The 12364-nt window shown below is 49.9% G+C and overlaps 1 long non-coding RNA gene across 1 annotated transcript; it reads left to right on the top strand.

Annotated features, from left to right (window-relative positions):
* The first annotated feature begins 1602 nt into the window (after nt 1–1602).
* Nucleotides 1603–2793, top strand: LOC130266461 (uncharacterized). The gene is made up of 2 exons (XR_008842894.1): nt 1603–2544; nt 2619–2793. It is a non-coding gene; the product is annotated as an uncharacterized LOC130266461 (long non-coding RNA).
* Nucleotides 2794–12364: the final 9571 nt, after the last annotated feature.

A 12364-nucleotide genomic window follows, 5' to 3' on the forward strand; every position in this document is an offset into this window, starting at 1 on the left:
ATTCCTCCGCTCTGTGTGCAACACAAGGCTGTGCTGTGAAGCCCTGGAGGGCTGCAGCACCAACAGGGCCCTGGCCCTGCACCCCCACCCAGCTGCCTCAGGGCTCAGAGGCCAGAGGCCTGTGCCAAGGCACTCGGGCAGCTGAAGCAGGAGGCAGGAGAGCTGGGAGCAGCTGCCTCAGCTGCCGAATCCGAAGCAAGTGCAAGGGACTGTGTTGCCCAGCCCCAAGCTGCCAGTGCAGCTTCAGCCACTGCTGCCTTCTCACCAGTGAGGGCTCCTTGCTGAGCACCATGAGGCCTCTGAGCTCCAGGCACAGCCCGTCCCTGCTCTCGCTCGGCAGCTGCCTGGACATGACCGACAGGGCACTGTGCCCGTGTTTGCTCAAGTGCAGACACTGCAGGACCTGAAAGGCACAGGGCAGTGACAGGGACCCGCCGGCAGGAGCGCGGAACCGCCCAGGGCCAGGCCCAGGCAGCGGCACCGGGTGCGCACCGTGCCAGGCGGCTGCGGCTCCCAGAGGCCAGAGAGCTGGAAGGCAGCTCAGCCAGGCAGCGCTGGCCCTCAGGCTCAGCTCCACAAAGAGCGCCAGGGCCGGCAGATCCCAGCGAGGCTGCCCCCAGATGGGCAGGCTGAGCAGGTGCGTGGCGATGCAGGAACACAAGGGGCTCAAGCCATGGCACATCTCCCTGGCAGGGGGACAAAGGCACCGAGGCCGTGAGCCAGGCGGGCAAACCTCTGCCAGGACTGACTCACAGAGGAGAGTGACCTTTGCCCAGCACTCTCTGAGGGGACGTGGGCCCTTGGGGAGGCGGCTGCTCCTGGGATTCCTCCTCTCCCAGCCTTTTCCAGTCTGCTCAGCCGTCTCTCGGTGCCAAAGCTCTCTGGCCACAACCACGGGGACTGTGTGGGGCACTCTGGGCTCAGGGCACCAATGCTGGCAGCGGGGAGAAGGGGGTCTCACCTGGCCAGCAGCCCCACTGCACAGTGCTGGGTGTCAGCACAGAGCAGGGTGTCCCAGACCTGCCTGCACTCCAGAACCACCAGCTTCTTGTCACAGCCCAGTAGGCAAGCAGAGCCTTCATGGTCTGCACTGCAAACCTGTGTGCAGAGCAAAGGCCAGGTCACGCTGGGAGCTCTGGCCCTGGCCACAAGGGCATGGGAAGGACAGGGTGACTGGCACCTGTTGGGGTTGCTGGGAAGGCGGTGCTCCTCCCAGCACACTGTCCAGAAGTTCTCAGCATCCTGTGGCATCTGCTCTGTGGTGCTGAAAATTTGGAAGAGCAGAGCCACGAACACACAGGCAGAATAAGAGACCATTGTGTGGTGCCACTCGGGCACGTGGACAGTCACTCACAGCACCAGAGTTTCCTGCAAAAGACAGAGCACCCCGAGGCAGCGCTCAGTGCTGAGGTGTCCGTGTGGCAAGCCCCAGGGGAGACGCAGGGGGAGCATGTCCGCAGGGGGTGGGATGGGATGGGATGGGATGGGATGGGATGGGATGGGATGGGATGGGATGGGATGGGATGGGATGGGATGGGATGGGATGGGATGGGATGGATGGGATGGGATGGGATGGGATGGGATGGGGCCAAGCTGGCTGTGAGCACCAGCCCTGCGGCCTTGGCTGCAAGCTCTGCTCTGTGATGGATTTCTACCCTGCCAAGATCCAGATGAGGTGATTCCAGGGCCAGCAGGAACTCTCAGGGCATGTGGTGGCCACCGACCTGGTCCCCAGTGGGGCTGGACCCACCAGCTCCTGGTGCTGCTGGAAACACTAACCCCTCAGCGTGGGGTCACCTCCAGCTGCCAGGTGGAGCACATCAGCCTGGAACACCTCCTCAGCTGGCACTGGGGCATGGCCTGGATCCCACAGTACAGGAGGGAGTGGGGGAGGCACTGGGGGGCTGGGAGAGGGGTTGGAGTGTGCTGGGAGTAACTGGGAGGGAGTTTGACAGAGCCTGGTTCAAACTGGGAGAGGGGTTCAGGGGTCTGGAAGGGCTGAGAAAGGGTTGTATGCATGTTGGGGAGAGTGGGATGGGGTTCGAGGGGTCCTGGTGGGCACTGGGAGGGAGTTTGGGGGTGCTGGGTGTAACTGGAAGGGATTTGAGTGAGCCTGGAGGGGATGGAAAAACACCAGGGATTGGAGATCAGGGGTTGGAATGAGGTTGGTTGTGCTGGGAAGAGACTGGGGGGATCTTGGTGAATCCTGGTGGTGCTGGGAAGGGACTGGGAGAGGGTTTGGGGGTCCTGGGGTAGTAGGTAGCAACGGGGAAGGGGTTATGGGATCCTGAGAGAGACAGGAGTGTCTTTGGTGGGTCCTGGGGAGGCTGGGAAGAGACTGGGAGGAGCTTTGGGGGCTCCTGGGTGGGCTGGAGATGAACGGGAGGGTGCTTGGAGGGGCTTGGAGTGTCTGTGAGAGGTTTTGAGGGGTCCTGCCCTGTGGACTCCCAGAGGTGCTGCTGGACGCTGCCCGCAGCCAGGTGCTGATGGGTGTTAGGCTTTGTTTTCCTGGTGCTCAGGCTCGGCTTCCACCTGTGCAAGAAGGTGAGGGGGGTCCCAGAGCATGTGTGCTCCCCCTGGGGCCCCCAGCTCGGTGTCACTCACCTTCCTATGCCCAGAGAGCTCCTGAATCAACAATGGCTGCAGCCTCTTCCCGTGGCCTCGAATCCAGCCAGGATCCCCGGCTCTGTCCCCGCGCTGATTTTGGAGGAGGTCGAGTGTCCCCTCCAGCCCAACTGTCACTCTGCCCCCGCCCAGCTGCTCCCAGTGTTCCCAATAAAGCTTCCCAGTGCGCCCCGGTCCCGTTTATTGTGGGGCGGGACTGGGGAGGGACTTGGGGGGACCCCGCGGGGGGATCGTGGTTGCGCGGGGAGGGCGGGGTCCAGGTGGGGAACACTGGGTGCTGCGGGTCTGCCCGGCAACCGGTGAGTCATCAGAGCTGCTCTCTCTGATTGGCTGAAACTTCTCCATCGCATTGTCTGATTGGCTGAGGAGAGGCCCGGGAGTTGAGAGAAGGAACAGGAGAGATCCCGTCCCGAGCACCGACAGGGAACAACAGACCCAGCCTGGGCACAGGGAGGGAATTTATTACCAACCAAATCACAGCAGGACAAGGAGAAGAGAGAGAAATCTCGGCAACCCCGTCCCGCCACACAACGGGGATCACCACGGCCACGGATCACCAGGGCTCTGCCCAACAGGGGTCACTGGGGATCATCCAACACCGATCCTCCCATGGGGGATGGAGCTGGTGCAGAGCACGAAGCTCTTCCCACACTCGGGGCACTCACAGGGCTTCCCTTAGTGATGGCTCCGTTGGTGTTGGGTCAAGTGAGAGCTGTGTGAGAAGCTCTTCCCACACTCAGGACACTCGTAGGACCTCTCCCCAGTGTGGATGCGCTGGTGGCTCCTCAGTTGAGAGCTCAGCCCAAAGCTCTTCCCACATTCCAAGCAGGTGTAGGGCTGTTCTCAGTGTGGATCACCTGGTGCTACATCAGGTAGTGGCTCTCTCTGAATCCCTTCCCTCCTTTCCCACACTCATAGGGCTTCTCCCCAGTGTGGATCCTCTGGCGCTGGATCAGATGGCAGCTCCAGCTGAAGCCCTTCCCATATTTCAAGCACTTGTGGGGCTTCTCCCCTCCATGAGGCTTCTCCACCAGCTCTGAGCTCTGCCTGCATCTCCGGCCGCCTTCCCGGCTCAGGGAGGGTCTTTCCTCCTCATTGCAGCTCCCTGGGCTGGGTTTGCAGCCCCTCCTTGGGAGGGATCTCCGGGGCTTTTCCTCTTCCTCCATCTGCCCACGCCTTGGGAATGAAAACTCCTGGTTTGGAAGAAAAAAAACAAGAGGAGAGGGCCTTGGGCTGGGGGTTCCTCCTCGCCCAAGTGCAACTCAGGAAGACATTGGGCGTCTTGCATGTATAAGAACATCCCAAACACCAAGATTCAGCCCAAAAATTCTCCAAAAATCACAACACAGATGAAAAAGCCACCAAAAAACAAGATTTGGCCAAAACCCCCTCCAAAATATAAAAATTCAGCACCTAGAAGAAAACACAAAAAACACCAACATTTAGCCCAATAAAGCTCAGAAACACCAAGATTGACCCCTGTGAAAATCCTGGATCCCCCTCTCTGGTCACCTGCTACATGTGATGGGGACAACGCTCCTGGGCTTGGGCAGAGGCTGCAGGTACAGGGAGGGATGGAACTTTGTGCTCCTTCCTGTTTCTGTTCCTCCTCCTCCTGTGTCCCTACCCTTCCTCACATTCATCTTCCTCCTCCTATTACTCCTTCTCCTGCATAATCCCACCTTTTCCTCCCACATGAATGGTTTGACCATTTGCATTGGGATTTTTTCTGTATATATGTGTGCGGTTCTTAGTGATGGCAAAATTTTGGTATGGGTTTTTCAATGTTCACATTTAGGATGGATTTTGCAAAACTGGAAGAGCCTTAAAGGTGATACTTTAACAGATAAAAAGTTAATAGAGTATTGTTAATAAGAAAAAAAAAAAAAGCAGATTGTGGGGCAGCCACATATGAGTCATCCAATGGCTGCTCTACAAGAGAAGCAGGGTTCCAGACAGCCAGGAGAGGAGCTTTAGAAATGCAAATTAACACTGCTGGGGTAAAGTGTGGGCAAGCCACCAGGGTCTCCTTGCCTGGCGGAGGATTTGGGCTGCTTCCCTCTGGCCCTCACCCCAAGCTCTGCCTGCTTGCACAGATGGAATTTGCACAGCTAAAGGCAGAGCCCACAGTGAGGATACCTGACTGCAACAGAAATTGGTTAAGCTGCAAAGGGAAACAGCAAACAGAGAATGTTGTGAAAACTTTACTAAAAAAACTGGGGGGGAATCATCCCTCTCCTCACTCCAACATGTGCTGTCACTGTCTAGGTTATATAGGGTATATTAGAGCACTGGGGTGTTTTTGCTAGTCCAGAGAAATCAGTTGGGAATCCAAGTAATTGATTTAATTAGATAAAACTGGTCAATTGATGCAGCCCTGGATGGAAGGAGCTCCCAAAAATGTGGAAAAGATGAACAAACACCACAACAAATCCTACAACACCATGGAGCATATGAGGAGATTGCATATGCAAACTCATTGGGGATCCCAGGCTCCGGCAGAACAGTTCCTGAGATTCTTTGGGTGTAAAGGGATTTATGAGCTGGCTAAACAAGAGGTGCAAGGGTGCCTAACATGCAAGAAAGTAAACAAAGCCAGGACACGACAGGTAATCTGGGGTAGTCGCCCTATAGCCTATCATCCCTTTGAAAGAATTCAAGTGGATTTCACTGAATTACCCAAGGTTGGGAGGTATAAGTTTTTACTAGTATTAGTGGACAAATTAACTCATTGGGTGGAAGCTTACCCAAGCTCTAGGGCTACTGCCCAGACAGTATCTAAAGTCCTTCTGGAAGAACTCATCCCTCAATATGGTATAATCAATCATATAGACTCGGACCAAGGAACACACTTCACCTCAAAAATTATTAAACAATTAGCGGAGGCTCTGGGAATTCGGTGGGAATACCATACCCCATGGCATCCTCAGAGTTCTGGACAAGTTGAAAGGATGAATCAGACATTGAAGGCCCAGTTATCAAAATTAATGATAGAAACTAAAATGTCCTGGCCAAAATGCCTCCCCTTAGCATTATTAAATATCAGGACTATGCCTCATTCTGAGACAGGGTTATCTCCTTTTGAAATGTTATACGGTATGCCCTATGATCATGGCATGCCCGTGGGACACCCAAAAATAGAAGATGGACAAATACAACCATACCTAATAACCATAAATAAAAATTTACAGGATCTTCGAAAGCAGGGAATTATCACACAAAATGTTCCTCTAGGGTTCGCCATACACAAAATCCAACCTGGGGATTACGTTCTCATAAAAACCTGGAAAGAGGTTTCTCTCTCTCCTCACTGGGAGGGTCCTTTTCTTGTCCTTTTGACCACAGACACAGCAGTCCGGACAGCAGAAAAGGGCTGGACACACGCCTCCAGAGCAAAAAAGATCGAGACAAGAGAGGAGACACCCGAGTGGAAAGTGATCTCCCACCCTGGAAACCTCAAGCTAAAATTGCGTCGGACAAGTAAATGAGCACCTTAGATCAGATAAGGTGTTCAGTTCCTGGGTGCAGCTGTTTTTCCTTTTGTTCATTTCAGGTGCCAGATTTGTCGTGAGGTTTGGGTCACACATTGTATATGGAGAATCAGGCCTAGAGGTCTCTGTACTAAGTGCCTTGAGAAAGAGCTGTCTCTGACTGACCGAATTCTAATACTTGCCACCAAATTGAATAATATTGTACCGGAGTTGATCCAGTGGTTTCACTTGTACCAACACGGGATTAGGGGAAAGCTAAATTGCAGGACGGTAATTTTGGAAATTGAGTGCCAGAAAGCAAATAAAGTACCTTGTTGGACAGATACAGTAAAGTTATCAAGGTGGGATGCCTTTAAGGGACTGGGAAGCTTCCCAGTGCGCCCCGGTCCCGTTTATTGTGGGGCGGGACTGGGGAGGGACTTGGGGGGACCCCGCGGGGGGATCGTGGTTGCGCGGGGAGGGCGGGGTCCAGGTGGGGAACACTGGGTGCTGCGGGTCTGCCCGGCAACCGGTGAGTCATCAGAGCTGCTCTCTCTGATTGGCTGAAACTTCTCCATCGCATTGTCTGATTGGCTGAGGAGAGGCCCGGGAGTTGAGAGAAGGAACAGGAGAGATCCCGTCCCGAGCACCGACAGGGAACAACAGACCCAGCCTGGGCACAGGGAGGGAATTTATTACCAACCAAATCACAGCAGTGGCCGTGGGCAGTGCCCGGCACAGGGGCAGGAGCGGCCCTGCCCGTGCTGGGGCTGCTCAGCGCAGCTGCCCCGGCCGGCACAGGGGCTGTCCTGGGGCAAGGCAGCTGTGCCGGCAGGGCCCGGGAGCTGTGCCGCCTGTGCCGGGCTGCCGGGGGCTGCGGGACGGTCCCGCCGCGCTGCGCTCGCCACACCCTGGCCCGCTCGGCCTGCTTTTCCTTTCCTGCCCTCCTGGGGAGGCGCTGAGATTTTCTCTGTGCTGAGGGAAGTGCAGGTGCTGCCAGGGGAAAGGCCCTGCTCCTGACTCAGTGTTCCCTTTGCTTCCCAGATGTGCCATCTGCTGTCCCTGTCCAGGAGAGCTGCTCTGCACAGGACCAAGAGCCAGAGGGAGAAGCTTTGAAGATGGCGCTGTTGGAATCCCATTTTCTGCTTAGAGTTCTCTTTAAAGATATATGGACCTGCACATAGAGAGGGATAATTAGATGGATATTTATATGTGTAGATTGTTATTTGCATAGGAGAATTTCCATATGTCTTTTATATTTATGGATGTGCTATGTATATATACAAATATACACATATATATATATAAATATATATATGTATATTTGTGTGTATATATATATATGTGTGTGTGTGTGTGTGTGTGTAATTTTAAATGCGTATATTGGTATTTCCATAGGTATATGTATTTTGTTTTTCTATTTTTATATGTATATTGATCAATTTCTCTGTGTGACTGCATTAACAGTTGTGTGGAGATGTATAGCTGTATATTTGTATTGATGCAGTTGCATGAATATTTAGATTTGTGCAGTGATATTTGTATAATGATAGGTTTGGTTTATAGATCTACTTACATATAATATGTAATGTTTAATCTATATTTACACTTATAGATTGTTACAGTTGTATATGTATTTATTTATATGTGCATACATATGTATTTAATTCTATTTAAAGATGTATGAAGTCATGTATAACTATCAAGTTCTTAGTGTAGGGCTATTTAGAGAGGGAATGCATATTTCTGTGTTTCTATATAGGCTCTATGCTTATATGTAATAAATTAAGTTGTTAATACCTAATTGATGTTTGTGTAATAGTGAGTTGTTGTAGAGTTTGGCAATAAATTAAGTTTTTGTTAACTCAAGTGGATATTTATTTATTTTTGCATAGCATTGTTGTACGCATGCAATAAATTTCTTTTTTTAACTTGAACTGAGATTTGTATAGTTCTGTATTGTCAGCGCGGGTGTAGCAATTTGTAGTAAATTATATTTTTCAACTGAAATGGATTCTCTTACATTTGTCGACCAGCAGTGGGGCTGTCGCAATCTGCAAGAAATGACATTTGCCAGCTGAGATGGGTGTTGTGTGCTCTGTGCTATCCAAAGCAATGAGCAGATGTAAAGGTGATGGTGCTGGGGGATTTTGGCCATGGAAATCTCCAGCCATGCCCAGCACGTGCCCCACGTGCACTCAGGCTGGGCAAGGGAAGCGCAGATTTGGGATGGCAGCAGAGCCACACGTTGGCTGACAACTGCCAGGCAAAGGCAGCTGAGAAAACTCCGGGACTCCAGTGAGCGAAGAACTCCTGCTCCGTGGATTTCCAGATCATTCCATTTGGTACTTTATATACAAACATCCATATATGCACATATATAGAAATATATGTGGGCAGTACTTAGTGACTTGGAACATACTTGATTGTGGGAACTGAAATGGATATTTCTGTCTTTATCTATAGAGTCAGCAGAGTTGTGCCATTCTGTAGCCATCTGTGAACTGAAATTGGTCATCATATATAAGCAGGGCAGTTGAAACAATCTGTGATAAATTTCCCTTTGAAACTGACATTGGCTTTGGGGCACTTCTCATTTCCATGATGAGTGACCACATCAATATTTGTCCCTATTTTTTCACTGATCCTTAAGCTCTGGTGAGTGTGTGACAGGCTGTGGCAGCCAATTCCTCACAGGTCTGTCAATCTGTGGGTAATAGAACCTGACTGAGGTTATTTGTGAGTTGTGTCTATTTTTGGGATGTGTTTGGATTTTGGGGTCCTTCCCCTTTCCCAGGGTATTTTTTGGGGTGCTCTGTGTCTCTTTTTGGGGTCCCTCCTCTTTCCCAGGTGTTTTTGGGCTGTTTTTGGATTTGGGGTCCCTCCCTTTCCCAGGGGTTTTTGGAGTGCTCTGTGTCTATTTTGGGATGTTTTTAGATTTGGGGTCCCTCCCTTTCCCAGGTTATTTTTGGGGTGCTCTGTGTTTCTATTTTTGGGCTGTTTTTGGATTTGGGGTCCCCCCCCCTTTCCCAGGTGTTTTTGGGGTGCTCTGTGTGTATTTTTGGGGTGTTTTTGGATTTGGGGTCCCCCCTTTTCCCAGGGGTTTTTGGGGACCCCCCTTGTAATAAATAAGAGGCCTTTTGTTCGCCTGACAGACTTTAGACCTTGGAGGAATATCACCAAGATTTGTGAGGTCAGAATGGGAGTTGTTCTGCTTTGATCCTCTGACAGACAGACCTTGAAAAAGATATCGCTAGAACTTGTTAATTGCTTTGCTCTGCTTGATAGGCCTTAAAGTAAAGAGCCAGAATGTGTTTTGCTTTGCTTGCATAATTACATATTGTTTTAAGTGCCAAGAAAGGAGTCAGTGGCTGAGGAAGACTACTCGCCCTCATCCCCCGACCACCAGAAGGCAGAAAAAGACCCCCTAGCAACTGGAGGAGCATGCGCAGAATTACTAAAGGAGGAGCACGTCACCCAAAAACCTAACAGCTTAAAAGGAACAGACTAAGGGGGGGTGGGCGCAGCAGGTGGTGGAGTGGAGACTCCCCTGCTGTCCAGCGCTGAATTTGCTTTTGCTTTCTGTAACCAATAAATCTTTTAAATTGTTATTTGATCTTCTATGGCCCATTGCGCTCATTTATAACACCCCTCACCTTGTTGTACCAGCAGCAGATGCTGAGCTGCCCCGTGTGGCAGTGGCAGCACAGCTCTGCACAACCGCAGCCTCCACCGAGCCGCCCCGGGCGCTCCGAACCAGCGAGACGCGGCCGCCGCCTGAGGGCAAACCGGGCCGGGCGGCCCCCCCCCCCCGCGGACTACACTTCCCGTCGGGCCCCGCGCCGAGGCGGTGCCGTGCTCTGCCATTGGTCCCATTCGGAAAGAAGCCGCGGCCGGGCCGGGCGGTGAGCGAGCGGGGCCGGGCCGGGGGGGGCGCACCGGGCCGGGGGGGGGCACCCGGGGGTTGCGCTGTTTGTGAGGCGGGGGTCCTGGGGCCGTGAAGCGGTGTGTGCGCTCTCTGAGGCCGCTTCCCCCCGGCTCACCCCGCTGGCATCCCGGTTGCGCGGGAGGGGCTGAGGGGTTTGCGGGGTGCACTCATCTAACAAATATGTTTCCTATAAAGGACGATACGAGTTTTGCAGTGTGGCTTTGTGCAGCTGATGAATAAGGCTTCCAGATCGGGACTACACACGCATATTTCTTTCCAGCCTCAGCTAATGAACAGGTCAGTCTTCGTTCAAGCTTTGATGATATTTCAGGCCAAGTTTTTCCTGGTTTTCATACAGATCCTAGGCAAAAAAAATAAAAAAAAAAAAAAAAATTAGAATAGAAGCGACATTAGATTAGAAAGTAAACATTGGTGCTTAGTTTATGTATAGCTGTATCTCATTTGCAGACTGGCGGCATTTGTTTTAACTGCTGAAAGTTGTGTCTAGCTTTTGCAGTCCAGATAAGAAAACTGAGCCTTCAAATGACACTAAAATCTCAGCTTTTATCCTGGGGGAAATTGAAATGGGACTACATTAAAGGCAGGAAACCAGCACTCTTGCTGAGCAAATGGGTTTTGAACCAGTCCTGCTCCAAAACATTTGCAGTACATCAATAACATCATTGTGTAAAAAAACACAGCAAAAGAAGTGTTTAAAAAAAAAAGAAATTATCCAAATTCTCCTAAAAGCCGGTTTTGCCATCAAAAAAAATAAAGTTAAAAGACCTGCTCATGAAATCCAGTTCCTAAAAGTAAAGTAGCAAAATAAAAAACGTCAAATTCCTACTAATGTTATTAATAAAATCACAGCTATGTCTCCACCTACTAACAAAAAAAAGACACAAGCTTTCTTAAGTGCTATAAGCTTTTAAAAAATGCACATCCCCAAGTACAGTCAAATTGTAAGCCCTCTTTACCAAGTTACTCGAAAAAAAAAAAATTTTCATTAAGGCCCAAAACAACAACAAGCCTTCATCCAAATTAAACAAAAAATCGCCCATGCAGTAGCTCTTAGTCCCGTCAAGACAAGGCCAAATGTAAAAAATGTGCTCTATTCTGCAGCTAAAAACCACAGTCTGTCTTAAAGTCTGTAGCAAAATGTGTCAGGTGAAACCCAAGGCCAACCCCTAAAATTCTGAAGCAAAAGTTACAAAAAGTCTAAAAGTAATTATACCCCAACAAAAAAAAAAATCCTAGCTGCTTATAAAAAAGTCCAAGCTGCTTCAAAAGTAATTGGCACAAAAGCACAACTCTTTCTGGCACCCCGGTTGCCAGTGCTAAAGTAAATGTTCAGTAAAAAAGTTCCCTCCACCCACCATGCCACCAGTGCCACATGAAGCAAGTGGATAGCCCTCATTACGCAGCGCGCCCAAATAAAAAAATTAAATCGCCCAAAAATCTTAAAAATAATTACCAGCTGGCCAGAGGGAAAAAGTTTTGGTGTGACAAACAAAAAACAAAAACCGGTAACCCGGGCTAAAAAAGCACCACCTTACAACCAGCTACCGGCAGAGGAAATCCGTTATACCCTGTTCACCAACAGTTCCTGTCGCATTGTAAGGACAAATCAAAAATAAAAAGCAGCTGTATAAAGCCCTACACGACAAGTTGCAAAAGCTACTAAAAAAAAAAAAAAAAAAGTCTAGTCAATTCGCTAAACTCAAAGCTGTCCAACTAGCTTTAAATATTGCCAAAAAAAAAAGGTAGCCAAAGCTCTATCTTTACACTAATTCCTAAATAGTAGCCAACGCTTTGTAAAAATAGCTGCAAAAATAAAAAAAAACAAGCTAGCAGCGCAGAGGAAAACCAATCTAAGCTGCAAAAAAGTAAAAAAACATCGCTACTCGGTTAAACAAGCTACCCATAAAAGTTCGCCATGTAAACGCCCATGTCCCCAAAAGTAAAGCTAACAAAAAACAGCAAAATAACCATCGAGTAAATCAAGCAGCAAAAATAAAAAAGTTAAAAATAAATTTAAATTAGAAACATAAAAAAAAGTTGTTCCTGGCTCAATAGGCCCATAATGCCTCAAGCCATCAAAAAAAAAATGCCACCTATAAGTAGGCACGAAACCAAAAAGTAAATCTTACCATAAACAGCATTACTCAAGTTATTCATAATTGTAACACTTGCGCTGCCATCAAGCAAGCCAAGCAAATAAAGCCCCTCTAGTATGGAAAACAGTAGTCCAAGTACAGGTATGGGGAAGTTTAGCAAATTAATTACATCACACTGCCTCAAACCCGCCAGGGCAAACGTTATGTGCTAACCATAGTAAAAG

Source organism: Oenanthe melanoleuca, unplaced genomic scaffold (assembly GCF_029582105.1).
Source record: "Oenanthe melanoleuca isolate GR-GAL-2019-014 unplaced genomic scaffold, OMel1.0 S053, whole genome shotgun sequence".
NCBI classification, from domain to species: domain Eukaryota; kingdom Metazoa; phylum Chordata; class Aves; order Passeriformes; family Muscicapidae; genus Oenanthe; species Oenanthe melanoleuca.